The following is a 26,783-nucleotide window of genomic DNA, read 5'->3' as shown; positions in this document are numbered from 1 at the left end:
CATAAGCACGAATGTAAATTGATCAGTTTTTACTAGCAATCCTAAATTCATTTGAAGGACCCTGAAAAGTTTTTGCTAACAATACTAAATACATTGAAAGAACTTGAAAGTTTTACTGCAATCCTAAATATACATTTAAAGAACTCGTGAAAGTTGTACTACAAGCCTAGATACATTTAAAGAATTCGTGAAAGTTTCACTACAAGCCTAAGTACATTTAAAGAACTCGTGAAAGTTTTACTACAAGCCTAATACATTTAAAGAACTCGTGAAAGTTTACTACAAGCCTAATGCATATTAAAGACTCTTGAAGTTATTACAAGCCTAGATACATGTAAAGACTCGTGAAGCTTTACTACAGACTAGATTACATTGAAGAACTGTGAAAGCTTTACTACAAGCCTAGATACATTTAAAGAACTCGTGAAAGCTTTACTACAAGCCTAGATACATTTAAAGAACTCGTGAAAGTTTTACTACAAGCCTAGATACATTTAAAGAACTCGTGAAAGTTTTACTACAGCTAATAATTTTAAAGTAACTCGTGAAAGGTGTGTACAGCCTAACCACATTTTTAAGAACTCGTAAAAGTTGTACTGCAAGCTTAAACACATTTAAAGCACTCGTGAAAGTTGTACTACAAGCTTAAACACATTTAAAGAACTCGTGAAAGTTGTACTACAAGCCTAAATACATTTAAAGAACTTTTGAAGGTAACCAGGAAAGTGAGATGGGCAGGAAGCAGTCAGTAACAAAGTAAAGATGATTTTTTTAAAGTTTTTCTTTCCTGATGGATGAAGAAAATTTAAGATTATTTGTATAAATTAGAAGTCAAGAAATAATCCTGTCAATCAGAAAATACACAATCAAATCAATGAAAATGATTTCAGTACCTTTCTTGAAGGCACATAAGTAATTAGCAGTAAATATACGTGATTAGCAGTTGATCAAGATGAATGAATTACAACTTTGAAGAAAATAGCAGCCTTTAAATAATCGGATGGAGTCGAGAGAAGACGAATTGAACTGGGGAAAATCACAGCTGAAAAGTAGAAAAGAAAATAAGTAGATAAATACAATAAATAAATAGAAATAAAGGGACATATAACCATCGTGGACGCTAGGCTCGGCAGCATCTGAGCAAAGATACAAACTACTAAAGTTGTGATACAGTCTTCGCTGTTAGAAGAAGGAGAAGAAGAAGAAGCAGATCAAGCTGTTTCGTAAGCTCGGTGCATGAAGTTACCTCCACCCCTCTCGTCGCTGAAGGCAGAAAGACTCCATAGAAGAGATTCATCGCAGTCACTTGAAAAAGGGGCGAATCTGTGTGAAACATGACTGCATCATTTAAGTAAAAAAAAAAGAATCGCTAAAGGGGAAGGGGACGGACCATAAACTCTCGTATGGTCCGTTAAATGTAAAGCGTTGAGAGATATTCGTTCAAGTTTCCCAGTGAGTTCGTGGATACGTAACAAAAAAAAAAGTTCGTGGATGAGAGAGAGAGAGAGAGAGAGAGAGAGAGAGAGAGAGAGAGAGAGAGTCCGCTGCTATGAAGAAAAAAAAAGAATGTTCATGGAGTTCGCGGATACAAAAAGTTCGTGGACACGAAGAGAAGTTCGTCAATACGAAAAGAAGTTTTCAAAAACGAAAAAATGTTCATGAATACGAAAAACGTTTGTGGAAACGAAAAATGTTCGTGGGTACGAAAAAAACGTTCGTCGATGCGAAAAGAAGTTCCCGAATACGAAAAATCTTCATGAATGCGAAAAACGTTTGGGGATACGAAAGAAATTCGTGGCAAAAAAAAAAAAAACTCGTGATTTCGGAAATAAGTTCGTGGATACGAAAAAAGGTCGTGGATTCGAAAAAACAAAAAGTTTGTCGATACGAAAAAAAGTTTATGGATACATAAAAACGTCCTTGTGGATACAAAAAAATCGGTGATACGGAAAAAGTTCGTCGATACGAAAAAAATAATGCTCTTGGATACGAAAAGAAAAGGAGTTCGTGGATACAAAAAGAAACTCCATGGATATGAAACACATTTAACATAGTTGTCCTTTGAAAAGGGAATGGGATTTGAGAGCTAATGACATTAAAACGTTACGAATGAAACTCGGAATTCATAAACAGATAAATTGGAATAGACGGTGAACGTGATGCAGAAGCCTTTTGAAGAGGGGAATTGGATAGAATTCTCTACATTTCCCACCAACAAATGAATTGGATGGGATAACTCATCCGGTAAAGAGGAAAGGACAGAAGGAAGACAAGTAGTAGTGCCTTTAAAAAAGGCGAATGATATGCTATGCGTTGCTCAATGTAAATACATAGAACAGGAAATAGAACAAAGCTTCAAGTGCAGTGTTCTTTGAAAAGCACACACATACACACACGTATGTATGTATGTATATATATTTTATAGCCAAATGTTTACATATTTCTTAAACCTAACATTATCGCACATCGATAGGCTCACACGTACACGTAGTTCAAGGCACAAATACAGTTATACAGTTATCGTCTTCAGTCTTATTGTCCGGAATGCTAATGAACGCACAAGGAGAGAGAGAGAGAGAGAGAGAGAGAGGGTCATTCGATTTATCAGTCTCATTCCATGCAGACCTCCCCATTAGTGTCTCTTAATGAAACTCTCACTGCCCTGGGATCGAACGCGTACGAACCCAGGCGAACTCCGCCAGTGTTCCGAGATGATTCAAAACTCAGGTTGTTTCAGGTCATTGCCCTTCTCCCACCCGAAGGAAGATGATGCTTGGTCGGTGCTGGTGTTGTTGCTCCTTTGCTGCCGAAGGTTAGGTCGGGGAACTCTTTCTTTGCTCAATACCTCATTGATGGTGGCCTGGCCTGAGCGTTCGAGTGGAAATGCATTCCCAGTTGGTCTCTGGAGACGAGGTGTCATCGTCCTATTTGTTTTTCCTTCTGTCTCTGTGTTTATTCGTTATTCCTTATTCCCAATCTTTCTTCTTTTTTTCTAATCGAGTTTCTCGGGTCTGAAGATGGAAGGAAGATTGGCGAGTGAGAGGGGGAAAAGAAAAGAAAAGAAAAAGAAAAGAAATAGATGTAGACAAAATGTTATTAGGTGTTTACTTTCTGGGTGTGGCCATGATACCCCGAACTCGCCGACCTCCAAGACTTGGCAAGGCTGTCCGGTCATTCACATACCCGGGCCCTAGTTCCTGGCCCCCTCCTTCTGAACCACTCCCACACCCCCCCACCTTATCTGTGTGTGCGTGTGTGTGTGTGAATCTGAAACTGCCAAATGTATGCAATGAAGCCTGCATTGCGGTTCAGAAGGAAATCTCCGTTGGAAACGCAGCGAATGGTCCTGTTGCTAGAGTGGTCCAGCGGTGAAAGAAAGATGGTTGCAGTCATCCTTTACGCTCATGTGTATTTGTCCATTTCCTCCTCCTCCTCCTCCTCCTAGGCGGGGATTGTCGTTGTGTTTACCTCAGTATGTGTCTGGCTTTCTTTAGGTGTTGCCAGGATAGGGAATGATGGCGTTTTTGGGGGGACCCTTTACGATGAGTTAGACAATCATTGCGATGGTTTCCTACAAGGGGGTGTACAAAATCATCTCGTAATCGAGAGGACTTACTCATAACGAAATATTTATGGCGGAAGTGTCTTCTGAATTCCATTCTAAAGTAGTATGTTTTATTTTAATACTTCATATTTGAGAAAGACATAACCTAGCATAGTTTAGCTTGGTATTTACCGCTTCAACGTCATTGAAAGAACTTTTAACGAAATATATGGCGGAAGTGTCATCTTAATTCTACTCCAAAATCACTGTAGGTCTTGCTACGCACATTACGTTTTTATACTACTCATCGTTTTTATACTACTCATTTGAGAAAGACCTAACCCAACATTGTTTAGCTTGGTATTTACCGCATCACATTTTATATCATGTAGGAAATTAAAAAGATTATATATTACTTCATTTGCAGAGAGGAACAATGATAAGCTTGTGAACTAACCTTTGTAGTTCTGCCTTCACTCGGTGGGCGGAGAATTTCCAAGCAGAGATTTTCGTCCGAATGATTCATCTCCTAGGGCTGCACATACTCGAGGCCCTGTAAATGTTTGTAAACATGACAACATGAGTAAGTTTATATTGGTTTTCGCAAGATAAGATGTAAAACAAACTCTTAGTGTCAAGAAAACAAGTTGGGAGAGGAGGGGGAGGAAGAACGCATGCAAGAGAAAGTTGATCAATTTCAGGATTTTATTGATCTTTTTTATATCAAGATGACACTGATATTGCGCCCTGATGGAGATTGCATAGTTGTCAAATGTTTCTCTAGTGGAAATTTGTAAAGAGAAAATGTATAAATTTGAACATTTTGAAACCGTGTCATCTGTGGGTTTGCTTTTTCTTGTGGTTGGAATAAGAAACTCCGGTATTTTTGAAAATTGCTTTTGACTTCAATTAATTATTGATCAGAGCATAAACTTTTCATCAGAGTAGGTCTGAAGCATTTTAGTCTGGCATCGCCATAGTTCTTGAATTGGAGGTATATAAGTCATGTCCCTTTTCGTAAGTATACTGTTGGTCAGAGTCTAGAGGTCCACACCAGAATTCCTACCATTTAACGCTTCACCAAACGAACTACTAACCAAATCACACAGTTTATTCCTTATATTTTGGTGACCTTAATTGACCCATAGAAAGGTGGATATACTAAGGTTGTTGAATGCAAGTTTGCGCACTTTGGATGCGACCGAATACTTTTATAGTGTTCATATTTTATAGTGAAGACTGCGCATAAACTTGTTTTCATTAAAGTTCTTTGTTCTGTTTATAAGCAAATTGTGTGAAAAGGTGGAGTGTTATTCATTAGGCATAGAGGAGAGCAGCAATTGTAATTGTTATATTTAATTTAGGTTTTTATATTTATTCTCAATAGTTGTATTTATACTGCGTCTATGTATGTGCAAACATATAATAAGTATACATACACGCCCGTATAAATTGCATTCTATCCATGTACCCTAAAGCACAGGCATTACGATGGTAAGAAAATCATGACGCAAAATGCTCAAACAAAATGGGGCACGTAATGCATAACAGATAGTATTTGATCATGAAATAAGTCCTATTTGTTTCCGAGCAAGCACGAGTGAGTCCGTGTGTGTGTGTTTGTGTGTGTGTGTGGGTGTTTGAGTGTTTGTGTGTATTTGCGTGGGTGTGTAAGTGTGTGTGTGCATGTGCGTGTGCATATGTGAGTGTGTTAACCCTAGCGAGGCCGCCATCACCACCATGACCTTAGCAGGCCAACGACCGTAGATTTCTCTCGATCGATTCGCACGTCGGGGGGGGGGGGGGGGGGGGGGGGGGGGGGGGGGGGGGGGGGGGGGGGGCGTGTTCGCCCGTGTTATTGCCACCATCTGTGCAGGCGATCGCCGGCCGAGGGTGAAATTATGCAGATTTATTCTATCTCGTTGCCCATATGGATTATGATCACCATCACAGGACCCGCCCCAACCAGCCACCCCTCCCCCCTCCCCTCCCCCAGAAGAAAAAAAAAACTTCCTGAGGCTGCTTTCAGATAAGTCTAAAGGTAATAACAGATAAATCACCGGAAGATTTGTAAATTTCTACAGGTGAGAGATGCTGCGGGGAATTTTTTTTTTTTTTTTTTGGTAAATGTGTGATGATGATGATCGATATGATGGTATTGATGGTAATTGTACTGTTGTCAGGTTCTGTTTTTTCTTCTTCTCCCTTTTACGCGGCGAGATTTTAAAAGTATTCTTTATCAGGGAAAAGTGCCGTTTTGGTTTCGTAAGCGGGTAGGGGTTGTTTTTGCTTTGGCTTGATATAAATCATATGGATACATTATTTTTACATACACATGTATAACCCCTATATACAAATTATACAACCCCCGATATATATCAGATATATATATATTTATTATTATTATATTATATAATTACACACATATACATATACAAATGTAGTTTAATACCAGTTATAATATACCTCTGGATAATTCGTCTTAGGTGTAGGTTTTTGCCGAGGTGTAGTGAATTGGATATTAATCGACAGTTGTGGCTTTATATATATATATATATATATATATATATATATATATATATATATATATATATATGTATATATATACATATATATATATATCTATATATATATATTATCATATATATATATATATCATACATACATACTGTTAGGAACAATCGTTTGCCGATTGTTCCCTTGGTGGATTGTTGCCTCCTTTGTTTTTGTTTTTTTAATTGCTGGCGAGTTGACGTCTGTTGGATGGCGTCAAACTTCGTCAGTCAGGTTCTGGAGGGCAGAACAACCAGTCAGGTTCTGGAGGGCAGAACAACTAGTCAGGTTCTGGAGGGCAGAACAACCAGTCAGGTTCTGGAGGGCAGAACGACCAGTCAGGTTCTGGAAGGCAGAACGACCAGTCAGTTAGTCAGTCAGAGGCAGTCAGGTATGATTACCTGTGGACCAGCATGAGGCAGCGCCAGGTACTGGATACCTGGTTATTTGGTTGAAGTCGTCGTATGGAGTATGACTTCGAGTTGGAGGTAGACAGCATTGGCGTGTTTTCGTCGTCGAGAGGACGACGTGTCGAGTGCGACCTCACTGGGCAGCAGCAATAGCGTGTTTTCGTCGTGAAGAGGACGACGTGTCGAGTGCGACCTCACTGGGCAGCAGCAGTGACGTGTTTTCGTCCAGTGGTCGAGGAGGACTTCCATACTGCATCTGAGGACGAGATGGTTGTTGCATCAACTCTGTCTTGATCGTCCAGCATTCGAGGAGGATGTCCATATTGTCTCCAAGGACGAGGTGGTTGTCGTATCGGCTCTATCTTGATCGTTCGGCATTGGACAGTTGTCCTCATTGTTTGAGGAAGTGTTCCCGTTTTTCTCTTAGTATCATTATGCCGCTTTAGTGTTTAATTCTCATTTATTATTATGCTGCTGTTTTTACATTTATTGTAATCTTTATTTCACTGCTTTTTCAATGTTTTTGTGTTTTTGCCACCCAGAACCTTGACTCACTGTACATAATGTATTTAACTCTTGTAAATAAATTAATTTTAAGGTAACTTTTTTTTATTTTGTTATGCTCCTCCCTCCTTTGTTTGTCACCTGTCATCAGTCATTACAGCCCAATTGCTTATTATTTTTAAGAACCTGTCGATCTCGAGAGTCGAGATCGTAATATTGGCGACCTTGCCAGGATTGGTTCTGTTTTGGCTGACGGGGGTGTGGCAGCATCGGGGAAGAGTATTTTGTTTGTAAAAAAAAAAATTAATAATGATAATTTTTTTTTTTCTGTTAGGTGGGTAGGTGTTAGGAACAATCGTTTGCCGATTGTTCCCTTGGTGGATTGTTGCCTCCTTTGTTTTTGTTTTTTAATTGCTGGCGAGTTGACGTCTGTTGGATGGCGTCAAACTTCGTCAGTCAGGTTCTGGAGGGCAGAACAACCAGTCGGGTTCTGGAGGGCAGAACAACCAGTCAGGTTCTGGAGGGCAGAACAACCAGTCAGGTTCTGGAGGGCAGAACGACCAGTCAGGTTCTGGAAGGCAGAACGACCAGTCAGTTAGTCAGTCAGAGGCAGTCAGGTATGATTACCTGTGGACCAGCATGAGGCAGCGCCAGGTACTGGATACCTGGTTATTTGGTTGAAGTCGTCGTATGGAGTATGACTTCGAGTTGGAGGTAGACAGCATTGGCGTGTTTTCGTCGTCGAGAGGACGACGTGTCGAGTGCGACCTCACTGGGCAGCAGCAATAGCGTGTTTTCGTCGTGAAGAGGACGACGTGTCGAGTGCGACCTCACTGGGCAGCAGCAGTGACGTGTTTTCGTCCAGTGGTCGAGGAGGACTTCCATACTGCATCTGAGGACGAGATGGTTGTTGCATCAACTCTGTCTTGATCGTCCAGCATTCGAGGAGGATGTCCATATTGTCTCCAAGGACGAGGTGGTTGTCGTATCGGCTCTATCTTGATCGTTCGGCATTGGACAGTTGTCCTCATTGTTTGAGGAAGTGTTCCCGTTTTTCTCTTAGTATCATTATGCCGCTTTAGTGTTTAATTCTCATTTATTATTATGCTGCTGTTTTTACATTTATTGTAATCTTTATTTCACTGCTTTTTCAATGTTTTTGTGTTTTTGCCACCCAGAACCTTGACTCACTGTACATAATGTATTTAATTCTTGTAAATAAATTAATTTTAAGGTAACTTTTTTGATTTTGTTATGCTCCTCCCTCCTTTGTTTGTCACCTGTCATCAGTCATTACAGCCCAATTGCTTATTATTTTTAAGAACCTGTCGATCTCGAGAGTCGAGATCGTAATACTTACATACATACATACATACATACATACATATACATATACATATGCATATAGATCCAACTTCAAAGAAATATGAAGAAATGATGATGTCCGATAGCAGGAAACGAACCCGCAGTGCCATAATTACGACGAGGTCACCTTGCCGACCTGATATATACATATACATATCAGGGTTGCATATGAAATTCTCGAACCACGTCAAACACATCATGAGAGAATTCAAATAGTGTTTTCGTGGATAAAAAGAATTTGATAAACAGCGCTAAATGTGCATACTTGCAAAAACGGGAAATTCTATAATAGCTTTGGAAAGACTGACGAGTTTGAAGTTACAGAGAAAGCAGTGTTTAAAGGAGTTTGACTTTCAGATGAGAGAGATTTATAACGGTAGAAGAGAGGCACTGGGAGAGAGAGAGAGAGAGAGAGAGAGAGAGAGAGAATAATATGAGGCAGTGACGAGTGAATCTGATCATAAACGATAGGAGAGAGGCACTGGCCAAGAGTCGTAGTCAAGTTCGGCAGAAGTAAATGGTCGAATAATTCTTCTTCCTTCACGCTGCTCGCAGGAGTCGACTACTTCCTGCCACCGATGCATTAGTGTGCCACATGGAGTCTCTCTCTCTCTCTCTCTCTCTCTCTCTCTCTCTCTCTTGTTCGTTTGGCTTCAGGAGTCTGGAAGAAACTCCAGGCTCTCTCTCTCTCTCTCTCGTCGCTGTTCTGGAGTTTCGTGGAAAGTAGGATAGTTTTGCTGAGGTTGTTAATTATATATATATATATATATATATATATATATATATATATATATATATATATATATATATATATATATATATATATATATATAGTGTATGTACGTACGTATGTGTGTATACAGACATCAGAATTTAAAAACTAAACCTGCAACTTGCTTCGGTTGGGTCGCCTCCTCAACCCATGGAATGACATAGACCAAGTCCAGGTGGCTTCAAGGCCGTTTATCTAACCAGCCTCATAAAAAAAAATATACAAATAAAGCGAAAAGAGAAAGAGATAGCAGTAATTGGTGACACAAGGGAGTCTTATCTACCTGCGCAGAGAATTGCCACTCACTGAAATAAATTGAGATCGCGCTGCTAAACCGTATTTTTCTGTTATGTCATTTTTTGTTTCATACGCGTAGTTTTCGATGTGCATTACTGTAGTCAATATGTGGTGATCTTGATAGTAATGATAAAACCTTTGGAACGATTCGAAGGAAATGAGGGTATAAGTAGATATTTTTTCGTTTTTAGTGTAGTCGACTGTTATGCATTCGAAATTCAGTGTCTGTGTACTATACATGCTTGCTTTACAACATAAGGTAACTTTCCAAATTGTTTATTATATATATATATATATATATATATATATATATATATATTGTGTGTGTGTGAGTGAATTTTTGTAAGATAAGCCGAGACATTTTTTTATATTCACAAATTATTAAATAAAAAAAATTCGTTTAATATCCGACTCACTATACCTCGCGGGAATAACTTCTATTGTGAATATAGGGATGTCTGTCTGTGTCGGTTTGTTTAAATTCTTATGATAATTGTAGGCTGACTTACACACGGCTGGGTAAGTATAGCCCTGAATTTGTGTGTGGAATTTTTCGTTATTAAGTCAATGGACTTTCGTCAGTGTTTATTTATTTATTCATAAGCAAGTTTGATCTGCTGTCGATAACAGGTTTTATACTTTTTTGCAATTATGAAGTACAGAATAATAATAATAATATAATTTTTTATTTCAGGTTTCCATACGAAGTATATTGTGTGTGCAAAGAATAATAAAAAACTTTAATGAACATAACAGAGACGAACGAGATTTGTGAGTAATAGCGTTGAAATTGCACGAAAAGGAAAAGCACCTCTTTGTAACGATTCCCAGAGCAAACTTTCTGCTGCAAGGCGGTTGGAAACTTTAGTGACGTATTTGTGTATAGGAGTGTTTGATAACGATTAACTCTATAGTTATCGGTACTTGAACTACGAGAGAAAATCGAGAGAATCTAATAAACGAAAAGAACGTTTCAAGAATAGAAGAAGAAGAAGGAGAAGGGAGAAGAAACTGGTGCGTGAAAAGTTTTTTCATCCTTTTTTTTTTTTTTTTTTTGGTGGGCTGTTATTTACCCGGAATTCCAAAGCACCTGGCCTCCGTTCTCTTTGGGAATCTGCCTCCTGAAGTTGCCTCCACGAAAAATGACCCGCAAGAAGCTGCCTGAAGGAGATCGGGCATCCTGTTTCGTCCTGTCGTTCATCGTAGGACTTTGGCTGTGCACCCTCGTGCAACAGGTCACTACGACCGGTAAGTACAAAACCCCGTTTCCTTCTCTCCTCCTCCTCCTCCCTCCTTCAATTCCCCCATCTCTTCTCCCCCTCCCCCATTACCATTACCTTCCCCACCCTAACCGCCCCCCCCCCCTACCCCATCCCCCATGGGCAGCCTTCTCGGCGGGGGGTTGAACTTACCTATGGCTTTCTTCGTATTTGTTCTGTTGCTGATGTCAAGTTACTTCCCTATATTAAGTTTGTCTCAGCCTGGCTTGAATGTCTTGTATGTCTTGCTCGTGGAAAATTGCTTTTATCACATTTCTCTTGTGTAATACGTCTTAGTCTGAGCTCAGGGAATGAAAAAGAAATAGTTTCCCTATGAGTACAATGCGGCAGTGGCCTTTTAACTAATCTGTTTCCTGGAATTTCTGGATGCGCGTTATGTTGTTGTCCTTGAATCTGGAATAGGAAGTAGTGAAATCAAATTCTTCGCATGTGGGACTTGTGGCTTTCAGTGGAAAGAGTTTCCAAAAATTATTTTGAAATGACGAAGTTCAGAGGTCCATGGGCCCACCTGTTATGGAATACAGTATCAGTGAATATAACCAATATTATTATGAATATTTTCTCACATTTGATGTCATAGAACGTTTTGGGGGTGATTGAATTGGTTAAAAATTGGTAGTTAGTCCAATCCTTCACCCAGCAATCTTTGCCGTCACTCTTCTTATATTTTACATGTTTATTTTTTTTTTTAGAAAGTGAACTAATTATTAATGGTCGTAAGTAAAATTTGAAGTTACATAACTTTGTGTGTGTGTGTGTCTTAATGGATATCGTATATTATATATTTGCATTAAAGCCTCACGTATATATTATGCACTTGGTTGAGAATGGTGTGATACATTTATTCATATACCGGTGTTATATAATATAGTATATATTATACTATATATCGTATTATATATATATAAATATCTATATATATATATATATATATATATATATATATATATATATATATATATATATATAATATAGCTTTATAATTTTGACTTTGGAACTAAGTGAGAATATAAGAAGTCTCTAATACAAATTAAGCGGTAAACCGACTGGAACAATATTATTATGATCACGGGGAAGTGCAAACCTAGAAAGGCAATGAAATGCTGAAGCCTATACTCTGTGTATTCTCACGAAGCAGCTTGAGCGCAGCAGGGAACATCAGTTAAGCGAGATAGGAAGCGTCGAACACGATCAAATAAGCCCACATCTTCTGATATGACGCGTTGACGTTCGCGAACAAAGACTAGCGAAACTGCATTTCTTTCTTTGCGTCGTTCTGTGTTTCCAGGCTTTGGGGTACGATGACACCCCGCGCAGCTCACCTGGAGCTTCTCAAAACGATTGGAGCAAAAAAAGAACCGAGAATTGATGTTTGACTTGCAATACCTGGCCTGAGTTGAACCTCTGTGTGCGCAACGCTGTTATCTTGCGAAAGAGAATCAATTCGTCATTGGAATATGGGGAATTTGGATGCATTTCCGATGATATCCTCAAGTGATTGATTAAATATAGAGTAGGAACTCTCTTTAATTAGGCAGCAGTTGGGCCAAGGGACCAACAGTTATAGGTGTGACGCTTTGGGGAGTTTTAGGCCCTTCTTTTGTCACGGGCCTCCTCAATGCCCAACCCTGTTTTTAGGGATTAGATAAATTTCTTATTTACACTCCTCGGTCCCCATACACCTTGGAGATCTGAATAAATCACTTTCGTCTTTTCATTAAATTTCCCATTGTGAGTTTCTTCAATACCCCCAAAATCTGACTTTTGTAGAGAAGTACTGAGAACCTAGTAATTCGACTGTCTTGAACTCTTGGTGAGAGATGACGTTCACCTGAGAGTAGTGGTGGTTCTGTCATTGATACTACAAGTGGTGGAATTGTTTATGTTCATCTCTCCAGTATTTTGAAGTGTTGAAGTTAGAGTTCGGAACAAGAACAACAGTGGCCTATAGTTTCCCCACTTCGATGAAACTCCAAATACCTCCAGTCTCTCTATTCTTGGATACATTCTTTACTTGTCATTAGCACACTACAGGCCTTGAGGTGTCCATTCTCTTATTAGTTCGAAACGTGAGAATATACCTGAATGGTCGTTTTACAACTCAGTCTGTGAAGTTCAACGCCTTAATTCATCTCCCCAATTCCTCTGTCGTATCTGATGAAAAAACTGAGTTGCCCTTTTTGTACTATTAACATGGTAGGGTTGTGGGTTACTTCATATTTGTGTTGTAAAGATCACAGTCTCCATGAGGATGTCGTGCAGTTGGAACTTCAAAAGTTCAAGAGAAGATGCAGTGCATTACTACCCTAATATTATTCTTCTTGCATTGAAATGCATCATTTTTATCTATTTATCAATTGTTTCATATATTTTTCGTATTTAATAAGTGAGATCACTTCTTTCTGTATTTCCCTTCACCTCCTCTTACTTCTTAGTGAACACCATTTTCTTGGAAAGCTTGAATAATACCCCCTGGAGGTTCCTTATGAATAGGTTTCGTCTTCAGAATAATAATAATAATGGTTGTTAAGAAATTCACAATCTCGCGAAGAACAATCTGTGTCATAAAAATCCACAATGATATATTAAAGTATATTACTATGTAAAACAAACATAGGCTTTCGAACACCAGAACGGTGTTCCTCATCAGTGTTGACGTTAAAATGTAAAGTGAGAGGGTAGTTTCCTTCTGAAGAACATCTGTAAAGGTGGGCGGGGCGAGAAGAAAACAGCCCATCATCGAAGTGCTGGTTCAAGTGTTATGTAATTCCAAATTCAACAGGCAGTTGCGCCAATCCCCTTGATCTTCGAACTTGCGAAGTTGCTCCTGCTTACACGGCATGGGTGCCATAGTCGGAAACATCCACAGGGACGTCGGCTATCTGGAGAGAGATGGGAAGAGGAAGCAGAGCATCAGGATCCACATGGTCAACGTCAGTTCTGAAATTAAAATCGTTCAAGCACTGTTTGGCAGTGAACCTATTGATAAAAGGGTTTTCATTTGTAAATGACTTGTTATCTTCAATAATTCTGTGGTCTAAATTAAAACTATGAGCCACCAAAGCGCTGCCTTGTTCATGAAGATCATAGGCCCTTCTGTGTTCCCTTAATACGTCCACATGGCATGGAACCATGTAAACACCGTTGGTTCTCTTATTATTCTTTATAAGAGTCGCCAAAGTGTTTTTATAATATAAACAATTTCTATATCCTTCGATGATGGGCTGTTATCTTCTCGCCCCGCCCACCTTTTTAGATGCTCTTCAGAAGACTACCCTCTCACTTTACATTTTAACGTCAACACTGATGAGGCGAAAGTCTGTGTTTGTTTTACATAGTAATATACTTTAATATATGATTGTGGATTTTTATGACATAATAATAATAATAATAATAATAATAATAATAATAATAATAATAATAATAATAATAATAATAATAATAATAATAATAATAATCAGTCATGTTGACGTTAAAATGTAAAGTGAGAGGGTAGTCTCCTACTGAAAAGCATCTAAAAAGGTGGGCGGGGCGAGAAGATATCAGCCCATCATCGAAGGATATAGAAATGTTTTATATTATAAAAACACTTTGGCGACTCTTACAAAGAATAATAATAGAACCAACGGTGTTTACATGGTTCCATGCCATGATTGTAATGGTCGTTATTACGGGGAGGGTGGTAGGGGACTGGATGTAAGATTAAGGGAACACAGAAGGGCCTATGATCATCATGAACAAGGCAGCGCTTTGGTGGCTCATATTTTTAATTTAGACCACAGCATTTCTGTTCAGATTCCGCAGGTCTTATTCTATACATCCCATTGGCTCGAGTGTTCGTCATTAGAATATCGTTTCTCGTTTTCCGGACGCTTCTTCCGTTACCTTCCTTCTTGACTCGGAAGAATCAGGTGCAGATTGTTTAAGCTTCCCGTCACAAACACCAGTCACTTCCATTTCAAGTCGATGCAAAGTGGCTTTACTGTCTATTCTTAGGAAATCTTACAGTTTAGGGGTCCCAATTCACGGCATGACGTGAAGTCAAGGTCAGCATACAGATCTGTCAAATACTGAATCTTGGAAAACAATTAAATAATAAGCAGTTTATCTACTTGCAGAAGCAGAGATTATAAAAAAAAAAACAAGGGGAATAAAGGGAGCGCGTAAATAAACAAAAACATGACCTACAAAATTTGAAACTCGTAAATCTCTTCTACTGTGAGCAGATGAACAGCTGATTTTTTCAGATTTATGAAAAGGTGGCTGCTGTAGAGCAAGAGACCGTGCCAAGTTCCTACCTGCATCCTGGTTCCTAAGCGCTCACTCCACAAACACAGTTGCGTCCAAACTACACTATTCGCGTGAGATGCAGAGCTTTATTCCCATTTTTTTTTTTCTTTTTTTGTACAATCTCTGCTTCTGTCAGCAGATAAACTGTTAATTTTTTAACAAATATGCTACTGTTTGCAGATCTGTCGAAAGAAGAAAGTGAAAATAAGAAAGAAAACTTAAACACATAAGGGAACAGTGTATGTGGACCGCTAAGCTGTAGAATTACCTATTATTTTGTGGTTGCTGTTGTGTCTTATGCTTCCTTGAACTTCAGGACAGTTTTCTTGCTCCTCTGAGGAACTTGTAACACTCGTCAGACTAACACTTCTTCGGGTTGTTTATCCAATGTGGCGACCTTTTTTCTTTCTTTCTTTCTTTATTTATTTATTTTTTTGTGTAAGCTCTAAAATCTTCCTTCGCTTCCATTGTTCCATTTTTAAGGAAACTTGTCCTTTAAAAAGTAAGCTTATTATTTCCTGTAGAGTTACTGCTCTCGCCGTTCAGTAATTTTAAGAGAAACAAACACATTTTTTTTTTTTTCATTTTTTTCATTTCATTTTAACCCGTTCTGCGTAATTTCTTGTTGTGTCCCACGCTGTCGAACTTCTCAGTTCCAAAGGTCCTTTATTCCTCTACTGTTGGACTTTGGAACAAGCTTCCTGTGTCCCTCGCTGTCGAACTTCTCAGTTCCAGAGGTCGTTTCTCCCTCGACCGTTGGACTGCGGAACAAGCTTCCTGCGTCCCTCCCTGTCTAACTTCTCAGTTCCAGAGATAGTTTCTCCCTCGACCGTTGGACTGCGGAACAAGCTTCCTGTGTCCTTCACTGTCGAACTTCTCAGTTCCGGAGGTCCTTTCTCCCTCGACCGTTGGACAGTGGAACAAGCTTCTTGTGTCCCTCACTGTCGAACTTCTCAGTTCCAGAGGTCCTTTCTCCCTCGACCGTTGGACTGTGGAACAAGCTTCCTGTGTCCTTCACTGTCGAACTTCTCAGTTCCGGAGGTCCTTTCTCCCTCGACCGTTGGACAGTGGAACAAGCTTCCTGTGTCCATCGCTGTCGAACTTCTCAGTTCCAGAGGTCATTTCTCCCTCGACCGTTGGAGTGCGGAACAAGCTTCCTGTGTCCTTCACTGTCAAACTTCTCAGTTCCGGAGGTCCTTTCTCCCTCGACCGTTGGACAGTGGAACAAGCTTCCTGTGTCCCTCGCTGTCGAACTTCTCAGTTCCAGAGGTCGTTTCTCCCTCGACTGTTGGACTGCGGAACAAGCTTCCTGTGTCCTTCACTGTCGAACTTCTCAGTTCCGGAGGTCCTTTCTCCCTCGACCGTTGGACAGTGGAACAAGCTTCCTGTGTCCCTCGCTGTCGAACTTCTCAGTTCCAGAGGTCGTTTCTCCCTCGACCGTTGGACTGTGTAACAAGCTTCCTATACCCCTTGCTGTCGATCTTCTCAGTTCCGGAGGTCCTTTCTCCCTCGACTGTTGCACTGTGGAACAAGCTTCCTTTGCCCCTCGCTGTCGAACTTCTCAGTTCCAGAGGTCCTTTCTCCCTCGACTGTTGGACTGCGGAACAAGCTTCCTGTTTCCCTCGCTGCGAAATTCCAGGTTCCGGGTCGCATTTCTCCTGCCTTACTGCGGAACAACTCCTTGTGCTGTCGAACTTCTCAGTTCCAGAGGTCCTTTCTCCCTTGACCGTTGGACTGTGGAACAAGCTTCCTTTGCCCCTCGCTGTTGAAATTCTCAATTCCAGAGGTCGTTTCTCCCTCGACCGTTGGACTGCGGAACAAGCTTCCTTTGCCCCTTGCTGTCGAACTTCCCGTTCCAGAGGTCCTTTCTCCCTCGACCGTTGGACTGCGGAACAAGCTTCCTTTGCCCCTCGCGTGAACTTCTCAGTTCCGAGGTCTTTCTCCTCGACGTTGGACTGCGGAACAAGCTTCCTTTGCCCCTCGCTGTGAACTCATTCCAGAGGTCCTTTCTCCCTCGAACCGTTGGAGCGGCAAGCTTCTTTGCCCCTCGCTGTTGAACTTCTCAGTTCCAGAGGTCCTTTCTCCCTCGACCGTTGGACTGCGGAACAAGCTTCCTTTGCCCCTCGCTGTCGAACTTCTCAGTTCCAGAGGTCCTTTCTCCCTCGACCGTTGGACTGCGGAACAAGCTTCCTTTGCCCCTCGCTGTCGAACTTCTCAGTTCCAGAGGTCCTTTCTTCCCCTTGACCCGTTGGAGCTGTGGAACAAGCTTCCTTTGCCCCTCCGCTGTTGAAAATTCTCAATTCCGAAGGTCGTTTCTCCCTCGACCGTTGGACTGCGGAACAAGCTTCCTTTGCCCCTTGCTGTCGAACGTTCTCAGTTCCAGAGGGTTCCTTTCTCCCTCGAATCCCGTTGGACTGCGGAACCAAGCTGACTTTCCTGTGCCCCTCGCTGTCGAACTTTCTCAGTTCCAGAGGTCCTTTCTCCCTCTACGTGTTGGACTGCGGAACAAGTTCCTTTGCCCTCGCTGTCGAACTTCTCAGTTCCAGAGGCAGGTCCTTTCTCCCTCACGTTGGACTGCGGACAAGCTTCACTTTGCCCCTCGCTGTGGAACTTCTCATTCCAGAGGCCTTTCTTTCTCCCTCGATGTTGCACTGCTGGAACAAGCTTCGCTTTCCCCTCGCGGTCGAAAACTTCTTCAGGTCAGAGGTCCTCTCCCTCGCCGTGTTGGGACGCAACAAGGCTTCCAATGTGTTCCCTCGCTGTCGAACTTTCTTCAGTTCCAGGAAGGTCGTTCTCCCCTTCGACCGTGTGGAACTTGGGAACAAGCCTGCCTTTGCCCTCGGCCTGTCGAACTTCTCAGTTCAGAGGTCCTTCTCCCTTGGAACCGTTGACTGTGGAACAAAGGCTTCCTTGCCCCTCGCTGTTTGTTGGAAAATTCTTCAATTCCAGAGGGTCGTTTCTCCCTCGACCGTTTGGACTTGCGGACAATTCTTCCTTTGCCCCTCGCTGTCGAACTTCTCAGTTTTCCAGAGGTCCTTTTCTCCTTGACCGTTGGACGTGAACAAGCTTCCTTTGGCCCCTGGCGCTGTTGACATTCTCAATTCCAGAGGTCGTTTCTCCCTCGCCGTTGGACTGCGGAACAAGCTTCCTTTGCCCCTTCGCTGTTGAAATCTTCTCAGTTACCAGAGGTCCTTTCTCCCTCGACCATTGGACTGCGGAAACAAGCTTGCCTTTGGCCCCTCGCCCCTTTCGAACTTCTCAGTTCCAGAAAAGGTCCCTTTCTTCCTCGACTGTTGGACTGCTTGAACCAAGCTTCCCAGGCCCCTCCTTTCGAACTTCTCCCGTTCCAGAGGTCCTTTCTCCCTCATTTCGTTGGGACTGCGGAACAAGCTTCCTTTGCCCCTCGCTGTCCGAACTTCTCAGTTCCAGAGGTCTTTTCCTCCCTTCATCGTTGGACTGCGGAACAAGCTTCCTGTTTGTCCCCATTCGCCTGTCCGTAACTTCTCAGTTTCCAGAGGGTTCCTTTCTCCCTCGATTCCGTTTGGACTGCGGAACAAGATTCCTGTGTCCATCGCTGTCGAAACTTCTCAGTTACCAGAGGTCCGTTTCTCCCTCCGACCGTTTGGACTGCGGAACAAAGCTTCCTGTGTCCCTCGTGTCGAAACTTCTCAAGTTACCAGAAAGGTCGTTTCTCCTCGACCGTTGGACTGTGGAACCAAGCTTCATGTGTCCCTCGCTGTCGACTAACTTCAGTTCCAAGGTCGTGCTCCCTTCCGGACCGTTGGACTGTGGAACCAACTTCCTGTGTCCCTCGCTGTCGAACTTCTCAGTTCCAGAGGTCCTTTCTCCCTCGACTGTTGGACTGCGGAACAAGCTTCCTGTGTCCCACGCTGTCAAAATTCTCAGTTCCAGAGGTTCTTTCTCCCTCGACCGTTGGACTGCGGAACAAGCTTCCTGTGTCCCTCGCTGTCGAACTTCTCAGTTCCAGAGGTCCTTTCTCCCTCATTCGTTGGACTGCGGAACAAGCTTCCTTTGTCCCTCGCTGTCGAACTTCTCAGTTCCAGAGGTCCTTTCTCCCTCATTCGTTGGACTGCGGAACAAGCTTCCTGTGTCCCTCGCTGTCGAAATTCTCAGTTACAGAGGTCGTTTCTCCCTCGACCGTTGGACTGTGGAACAAGCTTCCTGTGTCCCTCACTGTCGAAATTCTCAGTTACAGAGGTCGTTTCTCCCTCGACCATTGGACTGTGGAACAAGCTTCCTGTGTCCCTCGCTGTCGAACTTCTCAGTTCTAGAGGTCCTTTCTCCCTCGACCGTTGGACTGCGGAACCAACTTCCTGTGTCCCTCGCTGTCGAACTTCTCAGTTCCAGAGGTCCTTTCTCCCTCGACCGTTGGACTGCAGAACAAGCTTCCTGTGTCCCTCGCTGTCGAAATTCTCAGTTACAGAGGTTGTTTCTCCCTCGACCATTGGACTGCGGAACAAGCTTCCTGTGTCCCTCGCTGTCGAACTTCTCCGTTTCAGAGGTTCTTTCTCCCTCGTACGTCGGACTGCGGAACAAGCTTCCTGTGTCCCTCGCTGTCGAACTTCTCAGTTCCAGAGGTGCCCCTCGCTGTCAAACTTCTGAGTTCCAGAGGCATCCCTCACTGTCGAACTACTCAGTTCCAGAGGTGTCCCTCACTGTCGAACTTCTCAGTTCCAGAGGTGTCCCTCGCTGTCGAACCTCTCAGTTCTAGAGGTCCTTTCTCCCTCGTATGTTGGACTGCGGAACAAGCTTCATGTGTCCCTCGCTGTCAAACTTCTCAGTTCCAGAGGTGCCCCTCGCTGTCAAACTTCTCAGTTCCAGAGGCATCCCTCACTGTCGAACTTCTCAGTTCCAGAGGTGCCCCTCGCTGTCAAACTTCTCAGTTCCAGTGGCATCCCTCGCTGTCGAACTTCTCAGTTCCAGAGGTGTCCCTCACTGTCGAACTTCTCAGTTCCAGAGGTGTCCCTCGCTGTCGAACTTCTCAGTTCCAGAGGTCGTTTCTCCCTCGACCCGTTGGACTGTGGAACAGCTCGTGTCCCTCGCGTCAGACTTCTCAGTTCTATAGGTTCTTTCGTTCCACCCTCAAACGTTGGACTGCGGAACAAAGCTTCCTGTTTCCCCGAAACGCTCGTCAGACTCTCAGTTCGTCCAGATGTTTTTCTCCCTCGACCGTTTTGGGACTGCGGAACAAGCTTCTGTGTCCCTCCCTGTCGAACTTCTCAGTTCCAGAGGTCCTTTATCCCTCGACCGTTGGACTGTGGACAAAAACTTCTGTGTCCCTCCCCCCCTGTCGAACTTCTCAGTTCCAGAGGTCGTTTCTTTCCCTCGACCGTTGGACTGCGACAGAAATTCCTGTGTCCCCTCCCTGTCGAACTTCTCAGTTCCGCCAGAGGTCGTTTCTCCCTCGACCGTGGACTGCGGAACAAGCTTCCTGTGTCCCTCCAGTCGAACTTCTCAGTTCCAGAGGTCGTTTCTCCCTCGGACCGTTGGACTGCGGAAGAAGCTTCCTGTGTCCCTCGCTATCGAAACTTCTCAGTTCCAGAGGTCGTTTCTCCCTGACCGTTGGACTGCGGAACAAGCTTCCTGTGTCCCTCCCTCCCTGCGAACTCTCAGTTCCCAGAGGTCGTTTTCTCCCTCGACCGTTGGCGAACTGCGGAACAAACTTCTCCTGTGTCCCTCGCTATGAACTTCTCGTTTCCAGAGGTCGTTCCTTTTTCCCTCGACAGTTGGACTGAGGAGAAGCTTCCTGTGTCCCTCGCTATCGAACTTCTCAGTTCCAGAGGTCGTTTCTTTCCCCTCGACCGTTGGACTGCGGAACAAGCTCTGTGTCCCATCCATGTCGAACTTCCCTCAGTTCAGAGTTCCGCGTTTCTCCCTCCCGACCGTTGGACTGGGAACAAGCTTCCTTATAAATTTCCCCTTTTGCCCTCGTGTCGACTTCTCAAGTTTTCAGAGGTCTTTTCTCCCTCGACCGGTTGGAAACCTGCGGAACAACCTTCTTTGGCCCTGCTTGACTTCTAGGTCCAGGAGGCGTTTCTCCTCGACTGTTGCCCTGCGGATAACAAGCTTCCTGCCCCTCGCTGTCGAACTTTCTCAGATTCCAGAGGTTTCCCCTTCTCCTTTACGACATGCCACTGCGGAACAAGCTTCCTTTGCCCCTCGCTGTTGAAAATTTCAGGTCCAGAGGTCCTTTCTCCTCGACCGTTGGGACTGGCGGAACAAGGTTCCTTTGCCCCTGCTGTCGAAAACTTCTTCCAGTCCCAAGGGTAATTTCTCAAATCGACGTGGGACTGCGGAACAAGCCTTCCTTTGGCTCGCTTTGTGACTCAGTTCGGAGAGCCTTTTTCCCTTCCATCGTTTGACTTGGCGGAACAAGGCTATTCCCTTTGCCCCTTGCCGTCGATTCTTCTCAGTTATCCCAGGAAGGGTCTCTTCTCCTTCCCCATTCGGTTGGAATGCGACATAGCTTATGTGTTCAATCGCTGTTGAATTTCTCCCAGTTCAACAAGAGGTCTTTCTCCTTCGATCCGTTGACTTGGCGGAAAACAAGCTTCTGTGGTACCTCGCTTGGTTCGAATTTCAGTTACAGGTCGTTTTCCCTCGACCGTTGGGGACTGCGGAACAAGGCTTCCTGTGTCCCTAGCTGTCGAAACTTCTTCAGTTCCAGAGGTCGTTTCTCCCTCGGACCGTTGGATCTGTGGAACCAAACCCTTCCGTGTCTCCCTCGCTGCTCGAACTTCTCAGTTCCAGAGGTCCTTTCGCCCTCCCCGACTGTTGGACTGCGGAACAAGCTTCCTGTGTGCCACGCTTGTCGGAAAATTCTCAGTTCACAGAGGTTCTTTCTCCCTCGACCCGGTTTGGAACTTGTTGGATTCTATGCGGGAAACAAACGCTTCCTGTGTCCCTCGCTGTCGAACTTCTCAGTTCCAGAGGTCCTTTCTCCCTCCCATTCGTTAGGATGCTGAAACAAGCTATCCTTTGGCCCTCGCTGTCGAACTTTCAGTTACAGAGGTCCTTTTTCTCCCTCCATTGTTGGACTGCGGAACAAGATTCCTGTTGTCCCTCCGCTGTCGAAATTCTCAGTTACAGAGGTCGTTTTCTACCTCGACTCTTGTCAATTCTCTTTTTTTGACTGCGGATACAAGCTTCCTTTGCCCCTTGCGTCTGTAACTTCTCAGGTTTCAGAGGTCCTTTCTCCCCGACCAGTTGGACATTTCGGACGGCGGAACCAAGTCTTCCTTGCCCCTTCGCTGTTCGAACTTCTCAGTTCCAGAGGTATTCCGTTTACTCCCTGCGACTGTTGGACTGCGGAACAAGCTCCTTTGCCCCTCCGCTGTCCCGAACCTTCTTCAGTTCCAGAAAAGGTCCTTTCTCCCTTCGACCATCGGACCCGCGCGGAAAACAAGCTTTCCTTTGCCACCCCCTCGCTTGTTGAACTTCTCAGTTGCAGAGGTTTCCTTTCCCTCGACCGTGGGACTTGCGGAACAAGCTTCCTTGCCCCTCGCTGTCGAACAACTTCGGTCAAGTTCCCAGAAGGTCCTTTCTCCTTCGACCCGTTTGGACTGCAGAGAAACAAGCTCCGTTGACCCTCGCTGTCGAACTTCCTCAGTTCCCAGATTGGTCCTTTCTCACCTCATTTTCCGTTGGAACTGGCTGGAACAAGCTTCCTTTGCCCCTTGGCCTGTTTCGAAACTTCTCCCTCAGTTCCAGAGGTGGTCCTTTCTCCCTCATGTGGAACTTGCGGAAAAACAAGGAATGTGTCCATCGCTTGTCGAACACCTTCTTCAGTTCCAGAAGGTCCTTTCTCCCTTTCGGACCGTTGGAACCCTAGCCGGAAACAAGCTTCTGTTGCACCTCGCTGTCGGAAAATTCTCAGTTACAAGAAGGTCGTTTCTTCCCTCGACCGTTGGACTGCGGGAACAAAGCTTCCTGTGTCCCTCGCCTTTGTGTCGAACTTCTCAAGTTCCAGAAAGGGTCGTGTCTTCCCTCGACCGTTGGACTTGGGGAACCAACTTCCCTGTGTCCTCGCTTGTCGAACTTCTCAGTTCCAGAGGTTCCTTTCCTCCCTCGACTGTTTGGACTTTGCGGAACCAAGGCTTCCCTCGTGTTTGCCACGCCTGTTCGGAAATTCAATCAGTTTGCCAAGGGTTCTTTCTACAATCGGATCCAACGTTGGAACTGCGGAACAAGCTTCCTGTTTGTCTCCTCCCCCCCCCCCCCCCCCCCCGATTGTCGAAACTTCTCAAGTCCAGAAGGTCCTTTCTTCCTCAAATTCGTTGGACTTTGCGGAAACAAGATGCCTTTGTCCCTCGCTCCTTGGTCGAAACTTCTTCAGTTTCCACGAGGTCCTCTTCTTCCCTCATTCGTGGACCCTGCGGAACCAAGCTTACCTGTTGGTCCCTACGCTTTCTGTCCGAAATTCTCAGTTAACAGAGGTCGTTGTCCCTCGACCGGTTGGGACCTGTTTGGAACCAAGCCCCTTCCTGTGTCCCTCAATGTTCCGTAAATTCTTCAGTTACAGAGTCGTTTCTCCCTCGACCATTTGCCAGACTGTTGGAAACACAAGGCTTCCTGTGTTTCCCTTCCGGCTGTCGAACTCTCAGTTCTTAGAGGCTACTTTCTCCCTCGACCGTTGGAATCTTCGAAGAAACCAAACTTGCCCGTTTGTCCCTCGCTGTCGAACTTCTCAAGTTCCAGAGGTCTTTCCTTTCCCTCCGACCCAGTTGGGAATGCAGAACAAGCCTTACTTGGATGTCCCTCCCGCCCTGTCGAAAATTCTCAAGTCTACCAGAGGTTTGGTTTTCTCCCCTCGACCGTTGGACCTGCGGAACAAGCTTTCAATGTTGTGTCCCTTCGCTGTCGAACTTCTCCGTTTCCAGAGGTTCTCTTTTTCTTTCTCTCCCTCGCCCGTTGGACTCGGACAAGCTTTCCTTTGCCCTCGCTGTCCCGAAACTTCTCAGTTCCAGAGGTCCTTTCTCCTCGGACCCGTTGACTGGCGGAACAAGCTTCCTTTGTCCCTCGCTGTCGAAACTTTCTCAGTTCTAGGGTCCCTTTCGGTCCCTCAAGGATTCGTTGGACTGCGGAACAGCTTCCTGTGTCCTCGCTGTCGAACTTCTCAGTTCCAGAGGTCCTTTCTCCCTCGACCGTTTGGACTGCGGAACAAGCTTCCTGTGTCCCCTCGCTGTCGAAATTCTCAGTTACAGAGGTCGTTTCTCCCTCGACCGTTGGACTGCCGGAACAAGCTTCCTGTGTCCTCGCTGTCCCGAATTCTTCTTTCAGGTCGTCCAGAGTTTCTTCTCCTCGTACGTTCGGACATGCGGAAACCAAGGCATTCCTGTGTTCCCTCGCTGTCGAACTTCTCAGTTCGCAGAGGTTTGCCCCTCGCTGTCGAAACTTCGTTGAGTTTCAGAAACAAGCAAACTCCCTCACCCCTGTCGAACCCTCACTGTCGAAAATTCTCAGTTACAGAGTTTCTTTCCCTCCCGTCGCACCTGTCCGCAACTCTTCGGAGTTCCAGACTTCCTGTGTCCCTCGCTGTCGAACCACTCTCGTTCTAGAGTTCTTTCTCCTCCGTATGTCCGGACTGCGAACAAGCTTTCAATGTGTCCCTCGCTGTCGAACTTTCTCAGTTCCAGAGGTGCCCCTCGCTGTAAACTTCTGAGTTTCCAGAGCATTCCCTCACTCCGAACTAACTCAGTTTCAGAGGTGTCCCTCACTGTCCGAACTTCTCAGTTCCAGAGGTGTCCCTCGCTGTCGAACCTCATCAGTTTTCTAGAGGTTTCCTTTCCCTCCCTCGTATGTTGGGAACTGGGACAAGCTTCATGTGTCCTCGCTGTCAAACGTCTCAGTTCCAGAGGTGGCCCCCTCGCTGTCAAAACTTCTCAGTTCCAGAGGCATCCCCTCACTGTCGAACTTCTCAGTTCAGAGGTGCCCTGCTGTCCAAACTCTCAGTTCCAGTGGCATCCCTCGCTGTCGAACTTCTCAGTTCCAGAGGTGTCCCTCACTGTCGAACTTCTCAGTTCCAGAGGTGTCCCTCGCTGTCGAACTTCTCAGTTCCAGAGGTTGTTTCTCCCTCGACCGTTGGACTGTGGAACAAGCTTCCTGTTTCCCTCGCTGTCAGACTTCTCAGTTCCAGAGGTTCTTTCTCCCTCGACCGTTGGACTGCGGAACAAGCTTCCTGTGTCCCTCGCTGTCAAACTTCTCAGTTCCAGAGGTCCTTTCTCCCTCGACCATTGGACTGTGGAACATGTTTCCCTCGCTGTCTGACTTCTCAGTTCCAGAGGTTTTTTCTCCCTCGACCGTTGGACTGTGGAACAAACTTCCTGTGTCCCTCGCTGTCGAACTTCTCAGTTCCAGAGGTCCTTTATCCCTCGACCGTTGGACTGTGGAACAAACTTCCTGTGTCCCTCGCTGTCGAACTTCTCAGTTCCAGAGGTCGTTTCTCCCTCGACCGTTGGACTGCGGAACAAGCTTCCTGTGTCCCTCCCTGTCGAACTTCTCAGTTCCAGAGGTCCTTTATCCCTCGACCGTTGGACTGTGGAACAAACTTCCTGTGTCCCTCGCTGTCGAACTTCTCAGTTCCACAGGTCGTTTCTCCCTCGACCGTTGGACTGCGGAACAAGCTTCCTGTGTCCCTCCCTGTCGAACTTCTCAGTTCCAGAGTCGTTTCTCCCTCGACCGTTGGACTGCGGAACAAGCTTCCTGTGTCCCTTCCTGTCGAACTTCTCAGTTCCAGAGGTCGTTTCTCCATCGACCGTTGGACTGCGGAAGAAGCTTCCTGTGTCCCTCGCTATCGAACTTCTCAGTTCCAGAGGTCGTTTCTCCATCGACCGTTGGACTGCGGAACAAGCTTCCTGTGTCCCTCCCTGTCGAACTTCTCAGTTCCAGAGGTCGTTTCTCCCTCGATCGTTGGACTGCGGAACAAACTTCCTGTGTCCTTCGCTGTCGAACTTCTCAGTTCCAGAGTTCCTTTCTCCCTCGACCGTTGGGCTGTGGAACAAACTTCCTGTGTCCCTCGCTGTCGAACTTCTCAGTTCCAGAGTTCCTTTCTCCCTCGACCGTTGGACTGCGGAACAAACTTCCTGTGTCCCTCGCTGTCGAACTTCTCAGTTCCAGAGGTCCTTTCTCCCTCGACCGTTGGACTGCGGAACAAACTTCCTGTGTCCCTCGCTGTCGAACTTCTCAGTTCCAGAGTTCCTTTCTCCCTCGACCGTTGGGCTGTGGAACAAACTTCCTGTGTCCCTCGCTGTCGAACTTCTCAGTTCCAGAGTTCCTTTCTCCCTCGACCGTTGGGCTGCGGAACAAACTTCCTGTGTCCCTCGCTGTCGAACTTCTCAGTTCCAGAGTTCCTTTCTCCCTCGACCGTTGGACTGCGGAACAAGCTTCCTGTGTCCCACGCTGTCGAAATTCTCAGTTCCAGAGTTCCTTTCTCCCTCAACCGTTGGGCTGTGGAACAAACTTCCTGTGTCCCTCGCTGTCGAACTTCTCAGTTCCAGAGTTCCTTTCTCCCTCGACCGTTGGGCTGTGGAACAAACTTCCTGAGGATGTTGTGCAATTGGTACTTCAAAAGTTCAAGCAAAGATGCAATGGATTTTTACCTTAATGCCATTCTCTTTGCTTCTAATACACTTTTAATTTTTTTATATATTCATTTATTTGTTAAATTTTTCTTTTTAAAATAGAGATTTCTTATTTTTGCATTTCTCCTTACCTTCTCGTACTTCTTAATGAGCACCTTATTCTTTGGA

At 44.7% G+C, this 26,783-nt stretch overlaps 2 long non-coding RNA genes across 2 annotated transcripts in view; both read left to right on the top strand.

The window, feature by feature from the left end:
- LOC135226136 (uncharacterized) overlaps positions 1-26,783 on the top strand; it is a 93,700-nt gene that overhangs the window by 28,402 nt on the left and 38,515 nt on the right. Inside the window, exon 2 of the long non-coding RNA XR_010317179.1 lies at positions 10,140-10,693. This is a non-coding gene — a long non-coding RNA (uncharacterized LOC135226136). The remainder of the gene's footprint in view (positions 1-10,139; positions 10,694-26,783) is intronic.
- LOC135221069 (uncharacterized) lies at positions 6,219-8,360 on the top strand. The gene is made up of 3 exons (XR_010315867.1): positions 6,219-6,439; positions 6,475-7,579; positions 7,615-8,360. It is a non-coding gene; the product is annotated as an uncharacterized LOC135221069 (long non-coding RNA).

Source organism: Macrobrachium nipponense, chromosome 20 (assembly GCF_015104395.2).
Source record: "Macrobrachium nipponense isolate FS-2020 chromosome 20, ASM1510439v2, whole genome shotgun sequence".
NCBI lineage: Eukaryota > Metazoa > Arthropoda > Malacostraca > Decapoda > Palaemonidae > Macrobrachium > Macrobrachium nipponense.
This window is presented reverse-complemented; position numbering and strand designations above follow the sequence as displayed.